This window comes from Ostrinia nubilalis, chromosome 18, assembly GCF_963855985.1.
Source record: "Ostrinia nubilalis chromosome 18, ilOstNubi1.1, whole genome shotgun sequence".
NCBI classification, from domain to species: Eukaryota; Metazoa; Arthropoda; class Insecta; order Lepidoptera; family Crambidae; genus Ostrinia; species Ostrinia nubilalis.
In genome coordinates, this window is record NC_087105.1 from 12,265,258 (window position 1) to 12,292,623 (window position 27,366).

Consider the following 27,366-nt stretch of genomic DNA (forward strand, 5'->3'; position numbering starts at 1 on the left):
TAGAAAATGTATTTTAACAAAAAAATAATATTTTAAATCAGATTTCTGTACCCCCAGTGAAAAGGGAGTTAAGTCGAAAATGGTGATTTTTGGGAAATCGCATTTGAAGTTAAAAAAAATCCTGCTTCATCGCTATTAGAGATAACTTGGTGAAATATTTTTAGGTGAAAGGTAATGTTAGATATAATTAGGCAGTGTGCCAGTTTGGGAAATATAGCATGTGGTTTTTTTGTAATTAAATAAAAACACAGTTATATCACCATGCACGACAACTTTACATTCGTGTAAAGTGATGTAATGGGACATAAATCATTTTACACCACACTGAATTGACCACACGCTATCAAGTGTAAAGTGATACGTTTTCCGCAATTTCTGTTGATAATTTTTTGTTTCTTCAATTTTAGAAAAAGTTGTAAAACAAACATAAGTAATTACACTATGAGGAATCATTATTTCAGGTTATTTAGGGTAAATCGTCCAAAAATTGTTACTTATATCAATATACACCAATTTTTTGGTGAGAAAAAAAATGTGTAAACTGATCTAACTAACATAACAGCGATCTAAGTATCCAAATAATTATGTGTAAAGTGATATAAGTGGCGATTGTATAGGAATAAGGCTAGAATTTGAGACTGAATTCTAATTATTTACTCCTTAAATGTTTATTCTGATCTGAAACTACTATTTTATTAATTATTACACCATATACCATGAATGATATCGGCCTAAATCACATACATTATCTCCTATTTTAAAGAAAGTATAGCTGAAGAAATTGTGTAGTAAAGACCAGAAACAACAATGGTTTCACATCAACTAATTAGACAGGAGACAGAGAAAAGTTTGTTTTCTACAATTAACCTATTAGGAATCAAACCCTGGACCGGAGATGGTGATGTCAAGCTATATTGATTGCCTTTTGGCTACAGAAGGATAATATAAAAGTAAAGTCATAAAATGCATTTGTTTTCAACAAAGAGGCTTTTAAAAAGCCCTTTAACACGTCCTAGTATTACTTGAACCCTACTTTTATTTTGAGACATAAATGGGCCAGTGCTGAGAAGAAGCAGCGCAAGAAATTTAGCCACCCTTGTCAGCCTCTTCTTAAATCATAAATAACTTGAAAAAATCGAACTGCCTAAGGCGGGAATCTTCTTAAATCAATAATGAGTTATACTTGCGAGCTAAGCAGATGAAGTCCAGCCACACATGCCATTTACATAATTATTTACTTTATACATAGTATCCATTCATAAGGCATTTCGTAATTAGTTTTGCAGGACAATCGAATATTGCACTTAGCCTTTTGATTAGACCATTGTGCGCTATTTGTAGTTTATCTTCCTATTCCAACCACTCCAGATCCCCCAGGTAGCAGCAGCCTATCTAAGTCGCTACAGGCCTTCTGCAGCGACCCTGGTGATTGGAGAATTTGAACCTGTTGATCTGATACGCTTGTGTACTCCTTGTGCACGTGCTGCGGTTTTTCTTCTGCCTCCATGCATCTTCTGCACAGTAGGCTGTCTGCAACAGCTACATTGTGTAGGTGTTTATTTAACATACCTGTTATTACACTTAGGACCTTGCGGATGTTGTCCCTGTTTAGTCTTATGAGGCTGCGGGAGAATTTTTTCGATATACATGCACAACTGCATCTTTTGTTTGCCTGCATCTTTCACAATCTTTCCATTCTGTGTGGTGTTATTTTTCTATTTTGGAGCGCAGCCAGGTCTTGATCTGTGCTTATGGTATCGGCATTATTATTGTTCCGGACCAAATACCGTCGTGTACGATCCCCTTCTGGCCAGTTCATCTGCTGCGTCGTTGCTCAAGGAGTTACTGTGCCTTTTGATCCACAGGAGTGCAGGGTAACGCCATTTGCGTCTGCAATGACTTAGGAGCGCGTCATGGCATTCCAATATAAGTATTATAATGTAGTATATTAAGTTGCTTTTTATTGCTTGCACTATCTGAGATTATTTTTATATTCAGACCTCGGATGTCTATGGTTGCAACCACCTGTGCTGCGATTGCATTCTGCTTGGAAAATTGTATTGTGTTTATCTAGTGATGTTGATATTCTTAGTATATTTAGGTAATTCGAGAAGACACCAGCTCCCGTACCTTTTTGGGTTTTGGAGCCGTCAGTGTATATCCTAACTTCATTGATTCCAGAGCAATCTTGCGTTTCCGCCGTATGCTGGATATTATATCTCCAGTCGAAGATGTGAACACAGGGAATTCTGTCGATGGGTGCCTCGGTGAGAGGTATTTCTTTTATTAGGGTTTTGTGCAGGATCGTGGAATATCCTGTCTCCTTGTTTTGCTTCTATATGCCGTTCTTACCTTTAAGTCTTAGAGCGGCTGCTTGCGCTTCCTCCTGAATGAAGAGGTCTAAAGATCTAAGATTCAGAAGGTACTCAAGTGATGTCGATGGAGTGGTTCTATACAACTAGTGGCCGCTATGCTTACTAGGCATTGCAGGCTTTGGAGTTTTGATCTTGCTGTGGATAGTTGTGTTCTGTGCCACCACACAAGTGATCCATAATAATATGTTTAAGAGGGCCATATAACCGACGTGTAGAGCCAAAGTGTTATCTTTGGGTTGAGACCTCATCTAGTACCAATGAGTCTCTTGCACTGCTGGAATGCTATATAGGCCATTTTTATTTTGTTCTCGACATGACTCGCCCAGTTCAATTTGTTGTCAAAGGTGATGAGTTTTGTTTATAAAGAGTTCTGGTAGTTGGAGCTCTTGTGAATTCGATAATGCACTTATTAAGTACTTTTATTGACAACGTTAGGCACTATGAATTCAATTATATGTTTTACTAGTAGATATTCACCATTATTTATTAAAACTATTAACTAAAATTCTTTGATTTCTTTTTTTTTTTTTTTTTTATTTGTGGCAACCAAACCTCTCTGGGAGGTTTATTTCTGCCAATGTCGAGTGAAAAATATTGACATAGTTATCAATAGAACGTGGGTGTTTCAGTTCTATTGATTTTTCATGGATTCCGTGGAGTTAAGTATGCCCGTAAGCAGGTTTCGAGACGCCACCGGGTCCAAAGCGGGTTGTTCATACGACAACCCACTCGACACTCGATGCGCGCTCAAATTCGAAGTATTTCAATGTTTTTTATAATTTATCACTTCACTGCACTTTAGAACACAAAATAACACCAAATTTGTACACTAAAGTCCATTAAATAATAAATTGAAACCATTAAAACAGATCGACCATGCTTCCCGTTCAACTACCCTCCACGGAATCTCTTCTTTGATTTCAAAACTACGACATTATTTTTTCCTTTAGTCTGACGTTTGGGCTAAGTTATATCATTTTACACCAAATAATTAACCAAATTATTAGTTGCGATTTTCAAATGTTTTTGATCTAAGTAACTTATAACATTTTACACATGTACGAAACTTTTGTGGTTAATGGTATTAGTCTAATTGAATCATTAGACACAAAATAAATAATCTTTTGTCTTTTACTTTTTGTGCTATAAATTAAGTTACATTCTTTTTCACTAACCAACAATACATAGTTTTTTTTGTGTATATTAATATGAGTCATCTTATATTGTTAATCACAAACTCAATCTGAACAACTTCCATCGTGTAAAAAGTAGTAACACGAGTCATACCTCTTGACACAATAAAAAAGTGAAAGAAGCCTCCGGTACACTTTGTTAAAAGTAGACATGTATCAATATACACGAAAGAAAACTCAAAATTGGTTCACAAAGCCTTACTTGTATCATTTGGCACAAAGTTATTTTCTTTTCTATACGTCGTAGAAACATACCGATTAGATACAAAAATAGCTAATTTTTCAGAGATTCACATTATGTTATAAAGTCAATTTTGATCTAAGTCGAGTTAGATCCCTTTTCACTGGGGGTACAGATTTACTCTATCGTTAAATTCGTCTTTAGAATAAAAAATTAAAAAAGTTTTATTCTTTAGAATAATAATATGGCGTTTCAAACAATAGTCTGGTGAAGTGAGTGTCTCTCTCCGAAACGCGGGACAGAGCCAGTCCCGCGCGGGACATTTAAATTTGATTTAAAAATCGGGACGTCCCGCCAAAATCGGGACGTCTGGCAACGCTGGTCGTGACCCAGTGGTGGGTTGCGAGCGAACATTGAGTGGGCCCTGCCTGTAGAACGACACACCACCCCTACCGATCTAACCGCTGGGCAGCGGGCGAAATTTCCTACCTATAGGTTGGTTCCGAGTTTGGGATACTTGTATTAGATGAGTCGTAGCCCAGACAACTTTGGGAACCACTGGACTAAAGCATTACTTGTAACAGAACACCGAGCCACTCTGTGAAATTTTCTAATGTCAGGGTTACCCTTTCACAAGCTAATCGTCGTACATATTACCTGTATCGTACGTTACATTACATAGAAATGCTCTAGTCTATTATTACCTTAAGCTTGAATTAAGTTAATCTTTTTTCTCATTAGCGTGTTATTTGATTTAAAAAGTTATTTTCCTTTGTTAATATTATAATTATTATAAGCTTCCAAAAGCTTACTGCTGAAGCGAACTTGAACTCACTCGTATGAAACAAAATAATCCTTAATTTTAATGATTCCCAATAAATCTCTCTGGGTTTCTGCGGAAGTTCAATGATACGTTAATGAGCTTAATTACTACACAGATCCAATCAGAAATTATCTTTATCTCCGATGACTTTCGAATTAATACTGTACCGCGATTTTTTTACAATGCAAGTAATTATGCGTCGGAAAAGTGATTTTGTACACTCAGTACCGTAGTGTGCGTTGCAGTACGGAGTTTCATACAAAGAATACTGACCGCCTTGAGTTGATACGGTTACGATCCGTTTCCGGGTTGATGAGTGTGCTTCGTCTTTTATCGTGGACTAAAACTTTTGTGTAGGTATCTTATCAAACTAGGCGAAGTGATTTATTATTGGTTATTAGTAATTAGATATCTGGATAAATATGCACACGTATTAATGTAGCCCAACCTAAAAAAGGTTATTTAGAGAACTTAAAATTCTACAACTTTTTACCCGGCCCATTTTGTCATCAATACAAAGGAACAATAGGAATCACTGTTCAAAACTGACTTTTCTGTCAGTCTCTCACAGCAAAACATCCAAATTTAGTCCCTCAACTTTATATAATCATGCCAGTGATAAACATAGACCCCCGTGATACTCGTTGAAGTCCCGCATCGCTAAGCCAGCTTGTATTATTCAGCCGCTTTGGAAACATTTCTCATCCATCCGACTGTCGCAAAGTATTCTCCACACTCGCTGACAAGACGCCTACATGCCGTATTTACATAACCGAAACATGAGCAGTTTTCATGGAAGAGGCATTTGGAGATGAAATTTTTAGTATAATTTTCTCTCTCTGTCTTACTGGTAGGTATTTTAATAATTTTATAAGATAGCGCGATATGAAGCACTGCTATCCGTATCACTACTGTATGTAGTATTTATCTCTCTAGCACAGTTTTCAGTAGCATTATGCATCGCTCTCCGTAGCACGTCTATGTAGTACTGATGACCGTAGTATTGCTCTCCGTAGCACTTCTATGTAGTACTGATGACCGTACTATTGCTCTCCGTAGCACTTCTATGTAGTACTGATGACCGTAGCATTGCTCTCCGTAGCACTTCTATGTAGTCATAGAAGTGTTACGGTCATCAGTACTAACTGATGACCGTAACATTGTTCTCCGTAGCACTTCTCCCTGTAGCACTCGTCTCGCAGCGCTACTACGAGTTTATCCTTAACGTAGCTCAAAAATGAAATCGTACATCGTCATCGGTGCCCTTTACAATCGTCTTTTGTGCTATAATACATTTCTGTCCAAACAGCTACTGTCCTACAACTGTGTATTTTTATATCTTTGTTCTAAACTAATTTAATTTCACTGTTCTCGTATCTATTAGCAAGATAATGTAAATCATGTATGATAGTTTTTAAATACTTATTTTATCCTATCTCTTCTTGCATTTCCTACGTCATCCGATGTTTTAACGAGGATTCAGTGATATTTCGGACTGTGTGCATGGAACTTGGAATTAGTTCAGTGACTCAATTTGCAACAGGCGAATTGGATACGTTATTACAAAAACGTTTGCGCTGAAATTAGTAGCGTAATTTTTAAAGTTTGTAATAAGTATTACCGCACTATTATTTCTTTAAGAAATGATTATAATGGTAAAAAAATAATAATTTCATCTTGATTCGTTTTTGACCGAATGTTAGGTATTTTGGGAATGTGTAAAATAAGGTTTAACTATGGGTTTAAGCCTCTGAAACTCACCATTATCGTCTTCAAAAACGAATCAACAATTACATGAAATATTTTGATATACAAAGCCACATTTATATACAAAGCCACATTTGGTAATAAGGGCAGCAACAGAGTCGTAATGCGCTACGAAAAAATCTACACTAAAAGTGCTACGATATCTACTCGTAACAGTGCTACAATATTAAGGTAGATATCGTAGCCTACGTCATGTCGCTACGATTTGACTAACACGTGGCGCAATAGACAAATAAAATGTAGAGGGATTAACTACAGAAATTTTATAAATAGTATTTTTTTTTTATTTTGTTTATGCAGGAAACAGCGACCATGAAGCCTAAATGTAAAATAATACCTGCAATAAAAATGTTGGTCAGGCAATTTAACATAGTATTTTGCTATAAAAAACTAAATGAAAGCATCCAACACAGTACGAGTATACAAATATTTTTACTGAACATGATTGTATGAAAGCTAGCGCACAACTTTTGTTTTAGAACTAATAAACAACTTCCTTTTAAAAAGCTTTTTAGCTGCGGTGCAGCCAGTGTTGCTGAGGTTTAAATCAAAACATAGTTAAAACAACCATACTGAGTATGCTGAGATCAAAAAGCGCTTACAGTTTTATGGATATACAGGGTGTTTTATTTACCTTACCATATACAAAGGCCACAAATGAGCCACAATATTTACCTGCTATGCCACAATATGTACGAGTAATAGGCATGTCCAACATAGGGTACCTACAATGGAATGATAATGTGTTAAGGTGTCAACTGTGTCAAGCCAGTGCCCTAGGTGAAAGGTTAGTATGAAACTTTTAAATGAAGCTACCATGTATTCAATTCAATATTCTTTATTGTATGAAGACTTTCCAGGGCACTTATACATTTAATTACAGTGATTTTGCAAAGTTTAATGGATTGTATCCTATCTAATTTTGATTTGATATTGATATGTTTGCTCGTGGTAAGATATTTTTAAAGCAACTATAGTCTGAGAGTGCTTTTTCTTACAAAATTTGCACTAGGTACACATAATGCGTGAACTAATAATCTACTAGCGGCCGCCCACGACTTCGTAAGCGTGGATTCCGTTATACCCACTTAAGGTTTGAATTTTGCAAAATCCAGTCTTAGTGAGCACCTACGTTCTAACCCCCATGCAAAATTTGAGACTCCTAGCACTTGTAGTTTCTGAGATTTCGTGATGAGTGAGTGAGTCAGTCCGTCAGTGACCTTTCGCTTTTACAGTGATGTACATGTATATACTTAATTTCATTTAACCTAGCAGACACGACTTCTAAAGAAACTAACTAGTTAGACCCATAAGCAGGCGAGTATCACTCAATTCAGACTTAAAACGCAGGCTTATACAGTCGCAGTGCAACTGCAAAACGAGTTGCAGCAATTAAGGCGGCGGAGTGTGGGACCTTGCGAGTAGGGGGACCATAATTTTAGGATACCAAGAGCAATCTATGTAGCAACTCTACATTAGCATGAATAAACGTTTCAAACAAGGGAGGATCTCTTGTATGTTTTACATCCAGCGGGAAACAAACCTACAAAATAAGTAAATCACTGCAAGCAAACTGTATTTAAATCAGACAATGTCTTTGCTACAGGTTCACTGTCGTTGGACGCACTTTACTGTTAACTTTGGTTACCCGTCAGAGACAAAAACGTTAAAAATTTTGTAAACCACAAAAATACTACATAGGTGCACACAGACTGGTGTAACATCGTACAATCATAAATAATAACAGTACAGGACTAATTCTTTCGTTACCACCGCTGCAACTGCTGTATAGCTAGGATCTACAGCTTGACCGCTAATAAAAACTCAACCAATGATGGTCAAGTTTGTCCTGATTGTAGCCAGGTTTATTTTTTTTTGTAGATTTTTACCGCCTTATGTGGTCACCCTACTGTATAGCTGTCCTAAGTCGGGTCTCCCAACAGAAGTCTCAGCGAAAACATGCATTGCTAGAATTAATTTGTTTCACAGTGCGGGCGGGTCACTCGTTAATTACCAGGCTGTCTAGTTTATAGTACTCTATGTACCTACAGTTTGTACAGACGCCGCGGCATATAAGGCTATACATTTTACTGCAAAGTAACACTTATTGTATGGTGCTACAAAGTTTAGGTTGATGTTTCGTCGTCTGTAGGGTACAAATACTATCACAACATAATTATTATAAAACAAAGTCGCGTTCCTGTTTGTCTGTCCCTATGTATGCTCAGATCTTTAAAACTACGCAACTCGTAGGTCGCTAGTAACTCATAGATATTTACCTAGCGGTCTTATCATGCGCTGTCAAATGAAAGTCCGTGTTTGGTTGGTTTTAATTATAATTGTTTAAACAAATACTGCAATTATATTAAAATTTTTGGGCGAAGATTTAGAAGGTTCTACAATAAGTAGTAACTAAACATGCATAAGTTTGCATTTTTCAAGTTTTTGTGACTTGATGGTTGGTTGGTATGGTCTACAATTATTAAAACTATTTTCTACCTTTGTAGAAAGGCTTGTAAAGACAAGGCTGCTAAAAGCCACTTAGGTCGAAAACTAGATTCATGCCCGTTTTCACCATCAATCCCTAATTTTCAAATGATAGGGGTCACTTAAAAATTAGGGATTGATGGTGGAAACGGGCACCAGACTCAAATATATTCATTGCGGATACTTGAGTGTCATTCCAAAACGCGGCTAAAAGTTCCACAAAATTCCAAGTAGGTATTCCAACATTTGCTTTCATGAGTCGTCGGTTCACGTCGCGAGCTGTCGGGCGGCCGTGCGGGGCGAAGCGCTCATGCGGGCCGAATGTTGTCAGCTTGATGTTACGTTAGTATATTATGTTCTATATGTATGTGGATGTACTAACAATATATCGGCTAGTGTATTATATTTGGAACTCTTCATATATTCTTCGGTTTCAATTTGTTTTGCCACGACGATAACCACAGCTATTTAGCCTAGGCGCAGACCACCGATTTTTAGTTGGCCGATAGTTGGATCGGGCTGTTGATCAATTCTTCATACAAATTAGAATCGGGCCCAACTATCGGGCAACTAATAGTCGGTGGTTTGCGCCTAGGCTTACTGGCAATTTTTGAGCATACAAATTTTGGGTTGAGATATCTTTGTAAGCCTTAATTTAAGTAGAAGATGAGAATGCTCAAGCTAAAAATTCAAATTTTGAAACCAGGGGATATTCTACTGGTTAGTTCTGTTCGATGTCGATTAATCAATTTGAATTTCCTATGACAAAGAATCTTTCTTCGAGCTGAATTACTTTGAGTCTTTGAATTGTGAAGAAAATGTTTCCAATGTTTTTTCAAATCACGAAGGCCATCTGTAACCTAGGATTAATTTAGGATAAACATACACATAAAGACTCGATCTCAAGATGTCAGACGCCAAATCCAAACCACATTGAGATGCTCAGATCTTGAGCTGAAGACGCTACATTAGTTGATTCGAGTTCTACGTTAGTGTGCACACGCCACAGGAGTTCCCATCGATATGCTAAGACTGGTCTAAAATAACGTTGTATGGTGACCACAATTTGGATCAAATTCGAACTAAAATAAATATTGTGTTGTGAGAATGTGACTCTTTCTGTCTGTTACCGAACCGATTTAGATAAAATTTAGTATAGAGTTTTCAAATTGTAACCCTGGGAAAAAAATTCGTCGTCGCCTCTTTGCTCTGAAAAATTTCGTGTAAGTAAAGTAAGTAAGTATAAAACATTATTTTGCAATAAACCGAATTGGTTAGTAACCAATAATGGCTTCGCTTTTAACACGTCACTCTAAATCAAAGATTCCAAATGTTTTCCGATCACGAACAGCATGTAAGTATTCAGAGCCTTCTGGTGTATACTGAACTTAAAATAATATATTTGAATTCAATCAAAGATGTGCTTGCATGCTTGCATTTCTAGAAATATAGAAATGCAAGCTATGTATAGACGACAGCACATCAAACTTAACACTTCAAGCACTAGCATCTTAACTAGTTGTAATAGGCACTAGTATTTTGCCACAAATTATATGTATAGTCTTATTATACTCCCATTTCATTATAAATAAAGCCGTACCAAAGCCGTCATCTTTAAAGAGAAGCTGAATTAAAATTACAGTTCCATTAAAATGTTTCATAGTGTACAACAAAGGTACAAATAAATGTCTCGCTTGAAAGCGTTGTCACTACAAAGTTCCCAGCTTCTGTTCCTGGCAGAGACATCCTGGCGGTGCTTTGTAGTCACCCGGATGATATTTTAAACGACCGAAATGTGTCGGGCTTTATTATTTTGGTATATTAAGGCCATACGTGCGACATGCAGCGCACTTATTTTCAACTATAGTAAAAGGAATTAACGAATTTACTTACCTTTACCTTGTCTGTACCTGTAACAATAAGAATATAAGAATTAGTTACCAACTTTTAAAGTCACTGTTCACGTTAAAAAGGTACATAACTATGCCCTAGTTAGTAGGTAAAGCAGTTGGGTAGTGACACAAATTACTGTAAAACTTTTAAAAGAATTGACTCTTTAGATTTAAATGCTCTATCGCAGACCACCATAGAAATGCCTCCTTTCTAATCTTAAATGTTTGTATTTAAAGTCAACTGCAGTCAATTAATAAAAGATCATTTTCAATGGCCGTTCATAGAATCCCTGGCTCCTTGCGCTAAATATGTCACTCTTTTGTCAGGTAGTCAAAGAGCTTTCTCATCTGTATAAGCTTTGAAGTGTCCTTTTTATTATAAAAATAATAAGACAAGACGTTAATAGGAGAATTTCTTACTAATTCTTCCAGGAATATTCTCACTGGATCAAAAAGAAAATGTAGTTAAGTGAAAAGGTAACTGAATTCTTCCTTCCTTCTTTTCAGCACCAGTCGGTATGTTGTCCCGACCCGAAGTGGTGGTAGGGCAAACTATATTTAGGACGTGTACAACTATAAGTGACCTGAAAAGAGCCTATAGATCGTTTCATACACGAAGACGCGCCCCACCATTCTTTCGCTAATGTTTGAGTGTTATCGATACACGCTAAATCATCCATGAGTGCACACGCACACTACAATAATGACGCTCGGATTGCTCGGATCAAACTCCCCGCACCCCGCGCTTCTCTCGACTAAAAATTGGTGGGGCACGTCTTCGTGGATGAAACGATCTATACGTACCAAAATAATTTGTTTTCTAATTGAAATTTGAAGCCTACATACAATAATTAATTGGATTTCTAGCTTAAATTTGAACTTAAGCTAAAAGTTAACCCTGAAAAACACAGGAGGCTTCAAACTCGAAGATTATTCTGAGCAAACGCCATTAAGAGTACAAGCGGGTTAATTACAAATTGAAAGTGAAAGGCTCATGAATATTGTTTGAAGCAGTAACGAAGCAGCTTTGTATAATAACCGGTAACGCTGTTGGGCAGGCGTAACGTGCTTAGCATGCGAGCTAGGTGTTTAGGGGGATACACATTGCCGCGAAGAATGAAGAGCAAAAGTAGGTATCTGAAGCAGTAATGACACTATAGCTATTAGCTATAGTAACGTTTGGGAAACATGTTTAGCATGCGAGCTAGATATTTAGAGCGATACATATTCCCCAAAGAATGTAGAGCAAAAGTAGGTATCTGATGCAGTAACGAGACTATAGCTGGTAATGCTGTTGGGCAGGCGTAACGTGCTTAGCATGCGAGTTAGGTGTTTAGGGCGATACACAATTCCACGAAGAATAAAGAGCAAAAGTAGGTATCTGATGCAGTAACGACACTATAGCTGGTAATGCTGTTGGGCAAGCGTAACGTGCTTAGCATGCGAGTTAGGTATTTAGGAGTATACACAATTCCCCGAAGAATAAAGAGCAAAAGTATCTGAAGCAGTAACGTAAGTATAGCTGGTGTTGGATAATGAGAATGTGAGCTAGATGATAAGTTAAGAGAATTTTCCAGAAAATCAAAAAGAAGGAAAATATTACGAAGCGGTAGCAAAGCAGCCACCTAAATGCTAAATAGCGATAACGCTTATTGATAGTCAGAATCTGCTCTACTTAGCATATAAACTGGTGTTTTTATGCTAAGTAGAGCACACTTAGCATGTTGTTCACAGTTCAACTGTTGGACCACATAAAATGAGACGTGATGTTTTCAGTTTGTTAGTGTAATACTGTATTTCGGAGAAGGAGGTAAGGTCGAGCTTGCCATAGTCAAACGGGGGAACTGAAAACGAATAAGCATTACATGGCTCCTAAATCACAGTCTTGGCTGTCATAATGACCGTTTATCACGCAGCCTTGCTTACAATGTTACGAGAATGTTCTCCATCCGTGCCGTCAGTATGTTCGTAAGCATTGTATTAACATGATGCTGCACTTGTTCCGCTTGTGATTAGTTAATTACACGCGTACGTTACATGTATATGCTTACATGTTATAAGGCGTGTATATTGGCTGTTGATGGGCGATTATGTGAGAAGCTTTGATTGTACAGTGGCGGGGCAAGACCTAAATTTGATGTGGGCAAGACAGATTTCGCGAGGCCTTGTTCTGTGGCGACCTGAAGAAGGATTTTATGAAATAATAAAAAAAAACGGGTCAATGGTCTATTCATTGACAGTTTCTGATTTCTTGATTCAGTGATTATTTTTAAAGGAATTTTGGGCCAAAGAATAATGTTTGTCACTTAAAACCGTGTTGTTGCTTAATTTTGTGTCTGATTATGGCTGAATTTGTTTGGAAAAAAAAATTTTAACTACATTGTTTAGCTATCAATAATTTATCCTACTAATATTATAAATGCGAAAGTTTGGATGTCATGATGTCTGGATGTTTGGATGTCTGGATGTCTGGATGTTTGTTACTTTTTCACGCAAAAACTACTGAACGGATTTTTTTTGATAGATAAAACGTTTATTTGCATAACAGAAACACACATTACAAACAGAAAGTACCAAAAGTAGGACAAAATAGTACCCTCAGGACAATATGACATGGTATGGTAAGACAGAAATAAAAAGAAAAAAAATCATTATGACATACAATATAGGTACACACTTTATACAGAAATGTGTGTCGCAGCAATGCAAAACGGCAATAGCTCAGTAATTGGTTTACTTAAAAGCAAACCACTGATTTTCAGAATCAGGATTTTGTAGAAACTTTACAGTATTACGGTTTATAACCCAGATTAACATATAGGCTATAATTTATGACGATCTGTGACATACCTACTAAATTTCACGCGTGTGAAACCGCGGGCAAAAGCTAGTATTTAATAGTATTTAAAAGTTGAATTTGACATGTGAGCAAAATTTTTGATGCGCGAGGCCCCTTGTTCCGCGAGGCCGTAGGCGGTGGCCCACGTCGCCTACGCCTTACGCCGCCACTGATTTTAGGTAGTTGTTATGGAATCTTTGCAGGGCGGGGTTGTTTGGAAATATTACATTTAACATTTTATGATTCCTTAGGTGACATTTTTGCTTGTTCTATTGTATTGTATTGTAGGATCTATTGGGATATTAATAAATCTTACTTTGATAAAATAAGACTAGTGATCACCAAGTCTTGTTTACTTATGTCATGCAGTGCTGGGGGATGGGATGCGAACGTATGATCTAATAAGTATGTGATCAAGTTCGGTTGCGCTCTTCTGTAAATGCTCGTTACTCGATCGATTATTCTAATTCCATACATTTATAATATAAAATTAATACAGATAAAATTAAGCTTTAACTTCACTGCGATTTGAGAAGCTCGAGAGCTTATTTAATTATTAAATTTATACAATATTTTGGTATTAAACTACACACTTTCAGACTTAATCAAGGTCAAATTCCACACACTGAAGACAAAGGCGCCAAGTGAGAGTATCTCTTTCACACAATTAAATTATAAAATGGCTGTATTCTAATATTAATATCCCGCCCACGGTCTCACAGATTTATGAATTTTAATTTTGTTTCATCTACAGAGAAGTATTATCTTTCACAACGCACATTATTTTCAAAGAAATGCCGTAGATTAAATATCGCAGAAGGTGCCATTTTGTCAGATTATGCCCAATTTTTGTTTTCGTTATTTTTGTATTCTATGTTTTGTTCGAGTTGTTTTCTGCAATCGATTAATTTAATCAGGCATAGGTAGTCTTCGTAAAACGGGTCTCTACAATGATATGAAAAATATGTCTGTCGCAAAGAATCTCCTCTATCCCCTTCGCAACTTCCATAGTCTTTGGCCGCAGGTCAGCATACGAATCAAAGGGCGAGGCAAGGGACAACTTTTAGCGTACACAGTTTTCCACAAAAATCTACGCCTAGTAGGCAAAACAGAAAAAAAATGTCACAGTGAGACCCGATTTTTCTTTTTTTTATTAATATAGAACATTGATTTTTTTATTTAAGAAAATTAATTTACATTTATAGGCAAAATATGCAATTCCAAAAACTCTTTTTACCTTCGTACCTTCTTTAATCTTTGGCCGCAGGTAAGCAGACATCGTATTAAAGGGCGAGGCTTAAGGGCCCGACCTCCTTTATCATCGCCCAACAATGGCCCGTAATATGAAATACGGAATCTACGCAGATAACTTACGCTGAATTGTTTCCCTCGACGGGGCCGATGTAAAAATTAAATTGCTTTTTTCAACGAAATATTGGGTACACGTGAGTTGGGGAGAAATGGTTGTATTAACTGTTTGGCGTGATTCCGCATTTTTGGTATAGGCTCAGGTATCAAAGGGCACATGGAGTGTATTAATAGGTTATTAATCGTGTTTCTTCTTTATTTATAATGTAAATCCGTTTTATTTGTGAAATTGATCCTAATATTTACTACACAGGCTTTTAAGGTTCAAAAATACCTATAGAATTAAATTAAGTTTGATTCTCATAACAACAAGAATGTGTTACGATTTATAAGTTAGAAGTTAAGTACGTAGTGTCGCGTTTGTAGCTAACCTGTTTACAGATTATAGAGAGCTTCATACATTATAGAGAGCATAACGTTTGGCATTTGCCTTCTTCTTCATCTTGTCGTGTCGACAACAAACCTACACAGCGTCAGCCCAAAACTCCGCAACAAGATTGGAATTGTCAGTAGCCTTCATTAAATCTTCCTACGTGCAGCTGTTTAATTATAGGCTTTTGCCTTTGCACATCAAGCTAATTACTGTGGAATTATCGACTTTACAATCAACAATCTTAAGCTTAACTTTGTCGAAGAAGCATGGTTAACTTTTTATGACGTTTGTACGTCCTGGACCTGGATTTGGATGGACCGATGATCTGGTGAAGGTCGCGGGAAGAACCTGGATGCGGGCAGCGCGGGGCTGGTAGTTATGGAAATTCTTGTGGGAGGCCTTTGTCCAGCAGTGGACGTCATTTGGCTGAAACGAAGGAACGTCCTTGAATGAACTTATTCATCATCATCATCATCATGTCAGCCATAGGACGTCCACTGCTGAACATAGGCCTCCCCTAATGCTTTCCACGTTGATCGATTGGTAGCGGCCTGCATCCAGCGCTTCCCTGCTACCTTTACGATATCGGCGGTCGGTCGGAATGAACTTATTAAATGGCGTAAATTATTTAACAGGATCCAAAGTCACTGGTCTACATAAGTATGCATGAAATATTTTGCATAATCTGTATTTCACTTATGCAGGGTCAAAATGATCCCCTGTCAATTGGGAGTTGATTAATTATATAGGCAAGGGTTGAGTCTTACGTGCGCTTAGCGTCCGTGAAAAGGTAGAATAGGGGGTCCATCAGACCCCGAGTTTGTTGGAGTTATTTAAAGGGTTAATGGAATCGGGATCAGTTTTATGTTTCCTTTTGTGATATTAATAAAACTGAATAAGTAACGTTGTTTGAACAGTTCGCCTGAAGTTTGGGGTAGGTTTCAGGTTCATTAAAGAGGTATAATTTTGTTGTATAATTTATGTATGCGGTGTAAGTGATTGAAGGTAATGAAGAATTGTGTTACATTGATTCAAATATTTTCATAGTATAAAACAAAGTCGCTCCCGCTATCTGTGCCCTTAGATCTTTAAAACTACACAACGGATATTAATGCAATTTTCAGCAAAAGATAGGAAAGTTAAACCTAGAAGTATAAATACATGTATAATGCTATCATAGAAGAGAAATACAGAGAAATTATATTGTACCCGTGCGAAGTGGGGTGGGTTGCTAGTTTACTTGTATAATAAAGTGTGAATTGGTATTACCTTTCTACTATTTAAATGAATATTTAAACTTCAGGTAGGACTACTCGTATTAGAAAACTTTATTTTTTCCTCTTTTACCCAGTGTATATTTCAGTCTTCTAAAGATAATCTTTATTGCGTGTCTCACGTTCAAAAGTACGACCGTAAAATCTGAGCTATCTTGCAGCACTATTTTATAGCTTTTCTATCCACAAGAGCAGCTGTTTTTCAGTGTGCTTACCATGAGTTTACGTTAGGTGCGCTCGCTAGCGAGTACGTCAAAAAATCTATGAAGATTTTATTTATTGAAAGTAGCCGCTAGGGGCGCTGCACAATATGTCATACAATGTAATTTTTACGCAGTCGCTAGCGAGTACGTCAAAAAATCTATGAAGATTTTATTTCTTGAAAGTAGCCGCTAGATGCGCTGCACAATGTCATACAATTTATGTAATTTTTTACGCAGTCGCTAGCGAGCACACCTAACGTAAACTCATGGTAAGCACACAGATAGAAAATCTGCTGTTTTCGATTGGAAGTGACATTATTTTGATGTTGGTAGAGTTGAATAAAACTTAGTTCTTCAGTAGAAGACTCTTAGTTCTTCTTCTGAAGTGAAGAACTAAGTTTTATTAGACTACTACTGGTAATAGTAATAATAAAAATATTCTCTTCATTTTCATGGTCGTCCTACTCAAATTTCTTAGATCCTTAGCCTCTAGTGTTGCAAAATTCACGTTCTACGTAATTTTACAAATCATCAAGTTTAGTGTTGACCTTATCTCTATCTATACAAACTGAAGAACTAAGATAATATGGAAGGAACTAGCGGCCGCCCGCGACTTCGTACGCGTGGATCCCGTTTTACCCTCTTAGGGGTGCAATTTCGTAAAATCCTTTCTTAGCGGATTCCTACGTCAAAACAGCTACCTGCATGCCAAATTTCAGCCCGATCCGTCCAGTGGTTTGGGCTGTGCGTTGATCGATCATTATATCAGTCAGTCACCTTTGAGTTATACTCGTATACAGTGTGAGTCACGTTAAAGTGTACATATGAAAATAGGTGAAACTAGACCTATTTTTATCGACAAAAAATAGGTCAAAATTTTTTTGAGATTTTTTTTTAATTTATTATAGAATTTTTTTTCTTCCAATTACTTATTTTAAAGAAATCGTAATAACTTTTAAACTAAGAGGTATATCCTGATAAAATAAAAACAGTAATAATGCTAAATAACAGACGATACTAAATAAATACATAAAATACTCAGAAAATGCCAACAAATAATAAAAAATGATACTTTTTGAAAAAAATCTGCTTAAAAATTCGTGTTTTTTTGGTTATTTGATAAATTTCTCCAAAAAATGCCCCTATAACAGGTGTTTTTTATGACTTTTTATTATTTTCTATCGTATTACCTTTGTAAAACCAAAAATCGCATGTCTCTATCCCTATCACAACATTTGCTATGATCGTTCGAACTAAGCCTCTCCGGGCGCGCCATTCAACGCTTCGTTAACAACGAAACTGAAAGTGGCTCTACATTTGTAAATTTGATAAAGATAAGTCAGATTTCAAATAAAAACAAAAGATTTCGAAGTAAAATAAGCATTTTAGTTAAAATTAAAATTGTCCCTACCTGTAGCGGAGAATAATGTGGTGGCAGGCCTTTGTTCGAACGATCATAGCAAATGTTGTGATAGGGATAGAGACATGCGATTTTTGGTTTTACAAAGGTAATACGATAGAAAATAATAAAAAGTCATAAAAAACACCTGTTATAGGGGCATTTTTTGGAGAAATTTATCAAATAACCAAAAAAACACGAATTTTTAAGCAGATTTTTTTCAAAAAGTATCATTTTTTATTATTTGTTGGCATTTTCTGAGTATTTTATGTATTTATTTAGTATCGTCTGTTATTTAGCATTATTACTGTTTTTATTTTATCAGGATATACCTCTTAGTTTAAAAGTTATTACGATTTCTTTAAAATAAGTAATTGGAAGAAAAAAAATTCTATAGTAAATTAAAAAAAAATCTCAAAAAAAATTTGACCTCTTTTTTGTCGATAAAAATAGGTCTAGTTTCATCTATTTTCATATGTACACTTTAACGTGACTCACACTGTATATTTAGATGTAGTTTATTTTACTTACTCTACCTTACAGTAAAGAAAGTAAGATGTAATCTGATTAGTAGTTTCTATGTTCTTTGTTTTGGTCTCCTATTGAAAACAAATCTACATAATTATGTCAAAAATATATAGACATTTTTCATTCGACACAAACCGCGAAATTAAATCAAGAAACTAATTTAATACATCATATTTAATACTCTTAAATAAATACAAACACTATCTAAATACGCTAAGCTTTAGACTACTCAAATTAGAATTCTAAATTCTAGATTGGCAACACTGCTAGAATTTAAGCCGCAGCCCTTTGAGTTATGCTCTGGCGTCGCAGACAATGTGCTAAAATCAGTAATTCCAATAATTGTACTCTATTGTGCGTTCTAATTAATGCCGAAAGCCAAATTGAATTTGTTACTTGCTGAGTTGATTAGATCGGAGATGTTATGGACCTTTAGCTTTGGCATCGAATTTGTTCAATGAACTTCGAGATTATTAATCAATTGCCATCATAATGAAGGAGATCGTATTTCTGTCTGTGACTTTAAATCCATACAAATAAGAACCATTATTAATTAGAAATTTGATTATTTTAAACTTAATGAATGAATTGACCCGTCTACCGTCAACAAAATGTATCTTGTTTAAATCTTTAGTTTTATAAATACAATAAGTGAGTAAGTGTATTATGCCTTCATTTATTAAGTACATTAATAACGTTTGATAAATATTTACGTGGTAGTTTGCCCAAATGTATGTGTAGGTATACTAAATTGCGGAAACATAAAAAATTGGTTTGTGTGTTATTTAACTGTATCTAACTCTATAAATGGTTTATGATAAAAGGATATCTCTTCAAAATTTATATAAATGAATGAACTTTACACAATAATATTGATTTGTAATTCTGTGTGTAAATTAATGGCAACTATTGCTTACATAACTACGAATGCATTTATTTAGATGTCTGTAATAAAAAAAAATATTGGAAAGAAATTGTAAAATGAAATAAGTAAATTTATTATCTGTTCAAGAACATGATCTTTATAAAAATCTAAATAAAATAGTTACAATAGAGTGATTGTGTAAAATTTTTCTAGATAAATATTTAAAAAAAAACATGTTTTGATCTGAATTAAATATCAATGAAAATGTAATTTTGAAAATGATTAAAGAATTTATTTATGATTGATTATTATTAAATGGTAAATTAATATAAAGTATTTCATAATTTCGGTCAAATAATAAAATTGTGTAATGTCATATTTTTATTTTCTGCATTTGTATGTATTAATGGTATTTTTTGGTATCATTTGGAATAATTGGAATATTCATAGATATTTGGATAGTCATTATTTTACATTGTATTTTACAAGTACCTAGTTGATTTAAAAATTTTACTCGTTACCAGTCGTTTTTTTTTTAATCAGGCCATATTTCAATACGATCTAAAGATTTATATTTCTTCTAATAGACATAATAATATGTACTTATTTAGATCTAGTTTTATAAAAAAAAAATTTGTAACAAAATGTAAAGTGAAATATTTATTTTCAACAGTACATTACTCCGACTTGTCCTATTTAATTGTATTAAATTCAAAATAAAAATGTATACTTAAAACAAACAATTGGAATCAGTAACATACTAATAATTTTCTAAATGTTTATTCTATTTTGTTTAACTATTTAAAAAAAAATGATAATACATTTTTTTTTTCTCAAAATTACGGGGGTGGTGTAGTGTATGACACACCTCTAATGCAAGGCATATACTTATAAGTTAGCTGTAAGTCATTTTAAGTCAGTATTAAACCGATCGTCGACGAATTAACATCTTTTCATTCCATCTCCTTGGTCCCCACATTACAGTTCTTTACTTAAAGAATGCACTTTTTGTTGTAGGTGGGGTTGGAGAAAACATTTTTTTTTTAAATTCATTATTCTATAATAATTGTACAGTAGAACGCCGATTATCCGAATTCGGATCGGACATAGACTGGTAATGAAGAAAAAACGTGTTAAAAACGAACTGACACACATAGAATAAACTTTATTAACTGTGTTTAGAGTTCTACAATAACGCTCAGTTGAAAAATATCTAGACTCCTGTGAGTTCCAACTTGTTACAATACAACGAAACAAAAATTACTAGGTTTCAATTTTTTATATTACGCTTAGAACCGATTCGGATAATTGGCGATTCGGTTAATCGGCGTTCGGATAATCGGCGTTCTACTGTATCTACTTTTTAATAATATACAAGTAATTCAGAAAAATTGCTAATAAATAAGGTAGCTCGTATGTAGCCTTCAATCATTGTGTTTAACTTTCAGTTAGCAAAAACAATCTTGGCAAAATTTTGGCAAGTCGAATGTCGCCTCTTGCCTGCGACGTCTAAAGGGCGCAAACTCAGCCAAGCGTGAACATCGGCCGCCGGAAACTTACCCAGTTCATTAATGCTTAATTCAATTAGGGCAAGCGACATGTTATTACCATGTCGCCGGCAAATTGCATGATTGGTCGTTTTGCAGAAGAACTGTTTATTCGCAAACCTTCGCATATAAAACACAGAATGCAAATTGAAGATACTTCGAGCTTAGATTGTACTAAAAACCAGCTAAGACAGACATAAATAAATAATAATTCTGTGCATCTTATTTTCGTCTGAATAGCTCACAAAAACCAATAAATTAGGTAATCCAGAAATATTTATAACATAGCTCCTTTGAGAAATAGTAACTACTAAATAATAGGTAAATTAACATAATTTTCTGAGAAATTTCAGCATTTAACTTTAATGAGGCCTTTGAAATTCTAGCGAGTAGTTGCAAACAGACTTACTCGTAAGTCCGGTATATTTGTGAAATAACCAATTTTAAAATTTGTCAACGACATCCATAACACTAATAAGAAGACGGCGAATTCAAACAGTACCTAGCATAATAGTTTTTGTCTGTATTATCCTACCTTTGTCTCCACTATGTACGAAACAAAACATTGTGGTAGGTATAGCAACCTTACCATAATTTACACGTTGAAATTAATTTGGAACTAATTCTAATATTGTAAAAAACAAGAACTACCACTCAGACAAGCGCCCACTCATAAATTATAGTAAGTGCCAGAGTAATCACCAAAGGGAAATCTTAATCCCAGTAACCGCGGCACCAAAATGAAATATTTTGATCTGACCTTCCCTGGAGGAACATAACCGAGGATCTAAGTTCGGAATGCTAACCAGGCGGTCCCAGGGTCCCCTTTTCCAATGGTCAATTACCAGAAGTCGCCTGGACAACTTAAAGACGAGTTTATTTGTAAAACGCCACGTACAGACGGAATATTTTATATGGGAGAGGGCGAGGAACAAAGCTGTGCTGTTGCTGGAAGTGGAAGGAGCGTAGTTGTTAAGTATTATTGTTCTTGAAATAGAGACAAATAAATCAAATCAAATCATTTATTGCATTACATGTGTGGTTTGACAGTTGGTAAATGGTAGGGTAGTACATCACATGCACCCTGTAAGGGCATAGCAAGTATTAAGTATAATAAACATAAAGGTATATTTTGTTGAATTAATTCTTATGTAAGATAAATTAAATTTTACAAAATAAAAGAAGAAGTTACAATATTAGATCAGTTGTAACAATTATTAATTATGTTATTTCATTATATTTCATTTAATAATACATTTATTTAAATTTATTGCAGCCTAGTATAATATTCATAAATTTTGTAGAAACACTTATCAAATCAAAATACTATAACTTATGAGTCTTATGACACTTTTATTAAGTGTTTTTTTGCGACAAAAATGAATTTGTTCGATGTACCTACTTATTGGATTTTTCAGCTTGAACCGTGTTTAATTCGAAATTCTTAAATTAACTGCCGTATGGAGACACCATTTCATAATGTCAATGGATTTACAAACATATTTCATTTGAGAAACCAAAACAAAATACCCTTCAAAAAAGGCATTTCCAGTAAATATCCCAATTTCTACATCAACACCGAAATCTAATCTCTAGGTTGTCTTTGATGTTCGTCTTTGATCCAAGGAGTGTCTATGTCTAATGATGTACCAACTTTTAAGCGGGATTCTTTGTCGTGCGACGTTTTCCAATTTGTCCTTATTGTCTTTCACAACATGTCTGGAGAACATGACGTTTTTCTGGAAATAATCAAAGTTGTACAGGATGTGCGGTTCAAAGTTAGACGTTGAAGTTAAATTGAAGTTGGGATAGTGATGTGGTTATGGGGCAAGAAAAAAGGAGATAGGGATGTGCCACCTGTCTTTTTATGAAAGTTTTTTTTCTGAATGCGTGATAAAAAGTGTATATTTTTTTATGTAAGAGTAAAATTAAGGCGATTCTTGACTCTTCGATGATTCTTTGTATTTACTTATCATTGTAAATTTGTCTTTTTAATACTTTGTTATAGCTTAGGTATGCGTTTGTCAAGGTTTAATAGGCCCAAAGGCTCATGAGGAAACACATCAAATTGATTAAAATGAAGTATAGAGATCAAACAGTCTAACATCTGAATTGAAAAAATCACATCTGCACAGCACATAGCTAATATAGAACTAATTCGTACAAAATACTCAAAACTAACTCAAGGCTTTTTCGATTACATCAAACCGAGAGCACTTCCAATCATATGTCAAAGATTAAAGTTCAGAAATCGCTTTGTAATCACCGCCATTACACAAATGCACCCAAGTCTAACGTTCAAGAGCGAATTCTAGAAGTTTCGTATATCTGGATAGTTTATCACTGACTCAGTACGTACTCTAAATTGGTACTCTAATGCCGAACTTGTATGCTTAATGGACAGTGTTGTGCATCGATTGGTTATCGATAGTGTTGATAAAAGTGCATAAAAGAGGCGGTATGAGCTCGGATGATGATCCGAGGCCGTAGAAACCACTTTTCGGCAATCGTAATGTTGGAAAGTCCCATGCTCGATGGATCCACGACTTCAAGAAGAGCTGGCAATGGTCTTAGGTACTCCTTGGAAAAGCTCACGTCTAAAAGAAGGCTGTCATTGGCTGATATGATATGAGCCCGTGCTGCTCAAAATTATACTGATTTTAAAAATTTTGTAGTGATAATGATTTTGGAAATTCAGCAGAAAAAACTTTCACTACTTTTGCTAATGCAACGTAATTTTAGTTTGAAAATTATAAATAACTTGAAAAAATCGAACTGCCTAAGGCGGGAATTGAACCCACAAACTTCCGCTTGCCGGGCGACTGCTCTTTCAACTGAGCTACTTAGACACTGGATGAACCCGTAATTTTAGTTATTTTTCTTTTATAGAGTCATAATGTTATTACGATATCTTCCAAATAACATCGATAATACATTTTTCAACAACACTGCACCAAATGGAATGCATTTCTAGACGCTAGCGGCTGACGTGGCGTAATTTTCCGTTTCGGCTATAGTCCGACGAAATCTGGAATGCTCTTATTCTCTTATGCGACTATTTAAACTAGAATTATTAGCATTTGGACGGTTATTCGTTCGCTCGTGGCGTGAATGCCAAATTTGAAACTTGGGGCGCTATACAAATTCAGAATTAAGCGCTTCGAGTCAGCGGTTTGGAATAATTTGGGGGGTTTTAATATGTATTAGTTTATTGCCCGTGCCTGTTAATTTGCCGTGTATTGTGTTTCAAAATAGGGCTTAACTAACTAATTGAAGAAGGTTATTGACGTTGCTGTTGTGGGTACGGACGAGTGTTGTTTCTGTTTCTGAACTGTAATCGAATGCAATGTTTTCAATTTCGCTCGGGGGTATGAACTCCAATTTACTTGTGTTAAAGATAACCTTGACTTAGTAAAATGGTTAAGATACAGGATTGATTTAAAAGTAATTTTTCTTTGTTAAGTTTCTGGCTGCGTCTATGTCAGCGTAGACATCTCTTATCTGATATCTTATTCGCCCGCATCAAAGCACTCCCAAAAATATTTGTCTTAGCTTTGCCACAAAAGGTAGTTTTATAAAAGGTAACAAATGGATAGCTAAATACTTTCATTCATGCTTTTCTTCTTCTTCTTTCGCGTCGACAACAAAACTACACAGTGTCAGCCCAAAACTCCGCTACAAGAGTGGCGTGTTGGTAGCACTCATTAAATCTTCCTGCGTGGAGTTGTTAGGGCACGTAGGCCACGACATCATGTGCTTCAGTGTATTAGTTTATTAGTTTAAATGTGACAGGAGGCAAACGAGCAGACGGAATGCCTTTAGGAATCCCTTCAACTTTGTCGTTTAAATATCATAAATGTCCATTGCCATTAGTTTTCAATAAAACGTTAAACGAAACGAACGATACAGAAATAGCCGGAAAGCGTTTGATTTCAAACGAATTGGAGAACATAGCTCATCTAAATTAGAGTAAAAAAGCGAAAGCATCTAAATTTTCGTCATTATTTCGGGCCGAGGTATACATACATCTGGATGGTAATGCATTCAGAGAGGGGACATAAAAAGAAATGATTCAAAAACACTCACTCCCAAGAGCTACTTATAAAAATGACAATGGAGGAATATTTTGCTGGATTCTTTAGAGCGCTTCGTTTTTCGGTGGAGAGAATTTGATATTGTTTTTAATAGTGGTGTTTATGTTTAATTTGATGACTAGAATTTTGTTGTCTTTGTCTCTACATCTTAAGGTTTTTTTATCTTACGGTCAAAGTGGTTTTTCATTAGATAAAATTTTGCTTTCACGACTTTTAAAATGCTTTTATATTACTTTTGTTTGCCGGGAAAATGATCTTAACTTTGTATGAAAACGAGCGATCGTGGTTTTGGTTGGATAAACTATAATATTTTTTTAGTGAAAACTTTTGAATAACTTTACATTAGCTTCATGAAGGCTAAGTTTCAATTAATTAGCATTTGGTGGCATTGCTCAAAAACACCAGTAAAAAACATAAAACATGAAACTCGTAAGCATATAAGCCCGACCTTTTTAACTCGGACTAGGCTTTACCGAGGCTCAAATTATATTAAAATGAGTTTTGTTTTGTTACGAAACTAATTCAGTCACAAAACAAAACTAATTACCTAAGTTCTTCGTTCGTGTAAACATTCAATGACCAGAAAGTATACGGGTACAGTACAACCCCACTAATATTATATGCGAAAGGAACTCTGTCTGTCTGTTACGCTTTTACGCTTAAACTACTGAACCAATTTAGATGAAATTTGGTATGTAGATAGCTTGAGCCCCGAGAAAGGACATAGGATCGTTTTTATCGCGGTTTTTGAAACAGTGACGCGTACGATCAAGTTTTTCTGTGACAGACAAAATTTCATGCAGGCGAAGCCGCGGGAAAAGCTATTATAAAATATTTTATAGTCGTATCTTTACAGAGAGCGTCGTAAGGGATTTGTAGCGTATGAAATATGAAAAGTGTTTGAGAATTTCCAAAGCTAGTTTTGACTGTACGTTTGTGACTTTCAAAGCTCTAAATAAAACAAAGTCGTAAGCAAACGGCGAGCGCTTCCAAAATTCTCTACGAGCTTTCGTCGATCGCATCCAGTCACCGAAACTTTGAAGCGCTGTACAGCTTTTATTGGGAAATGGTTTGCGAATATTACATCTCCGAGCTTTTTCGAAGTTTCCGGTCAGTGGTTGCGGTTGATTGGTGAAGTCGCAGTGTTTTATAGAAATCGTTAACACTTTCACTGTACGAGGTAATTTGCAATTCTGTGAGTACACGACCAATAATGTGATTTTGTCTCTTGAAATTCACAGCGCATTTTGTACGGTTCATTTGAAAACATTTTACTGTAGAAGTGTTTTTTGTCACGGATTCACCAGTATTTCAGACAAACATAAAATTAATGTTAACAAAAAAAAATTAAATCAATGCAAGTTTTATAATTTAGTTTTACGTTATTAGTGACCGTATGTTGACCGTATATTTATACACAACCTCAGTTCAACTTATTCGGCTCTAGTAAAGACAGAAAACTCATAATATTTTCTTGATTGCTAAATACATATTATTATAAAAGAAAGACCCTGTAACAGATCCTGACTGGTTCTGGAGCTACACGATCCTTCTTAGCCTAGGCGTAGACCATTGATTTTTCGTCGGCCGATAGTTTAGTCGGGCAGTTGATCAGTATGGGCATGTATTGAAGTGCGCACATTACGCCGATTCGATTTGGCCGATTCTTCATATAATTTAAAATCGGGCACAACTATCGGCTAACTAAAAATCGATGGTCTGCGTCTAGTCTTATAGATACACTCTAAACTACAATATGACAGTACAACGTCTTATAGTAACATAGTTCAGTCAAGGCAGCTACGATAACGGTAAGTGACTTGAGCCAAAAGCTGATAAGTTGGTCTTAAAGCAAACTAACTAAACTATATACAGGGTGTCCCAAAATTTGCACGTCACACTGGCACCAGAGGTAAATGAGCTTTAGACGCATCTAACAAGTATTTAAGTACATTTTTAACAATAACTAACATGAGTCATATTTCAAAAATGCTTCTTCTCAGCACTGGCCCATTTATTGTCCTGAAGCAGTGGTAGGGTTAATACTGGGACGTGTAAAAGTGCTTTTTTAAAGCCTATTTGCAGAAATGAGTTTTTATGAGTTTTAAAACTCATCAAAATTTTCTATGAAAATGAATAAATAAAATTGGTCATATCT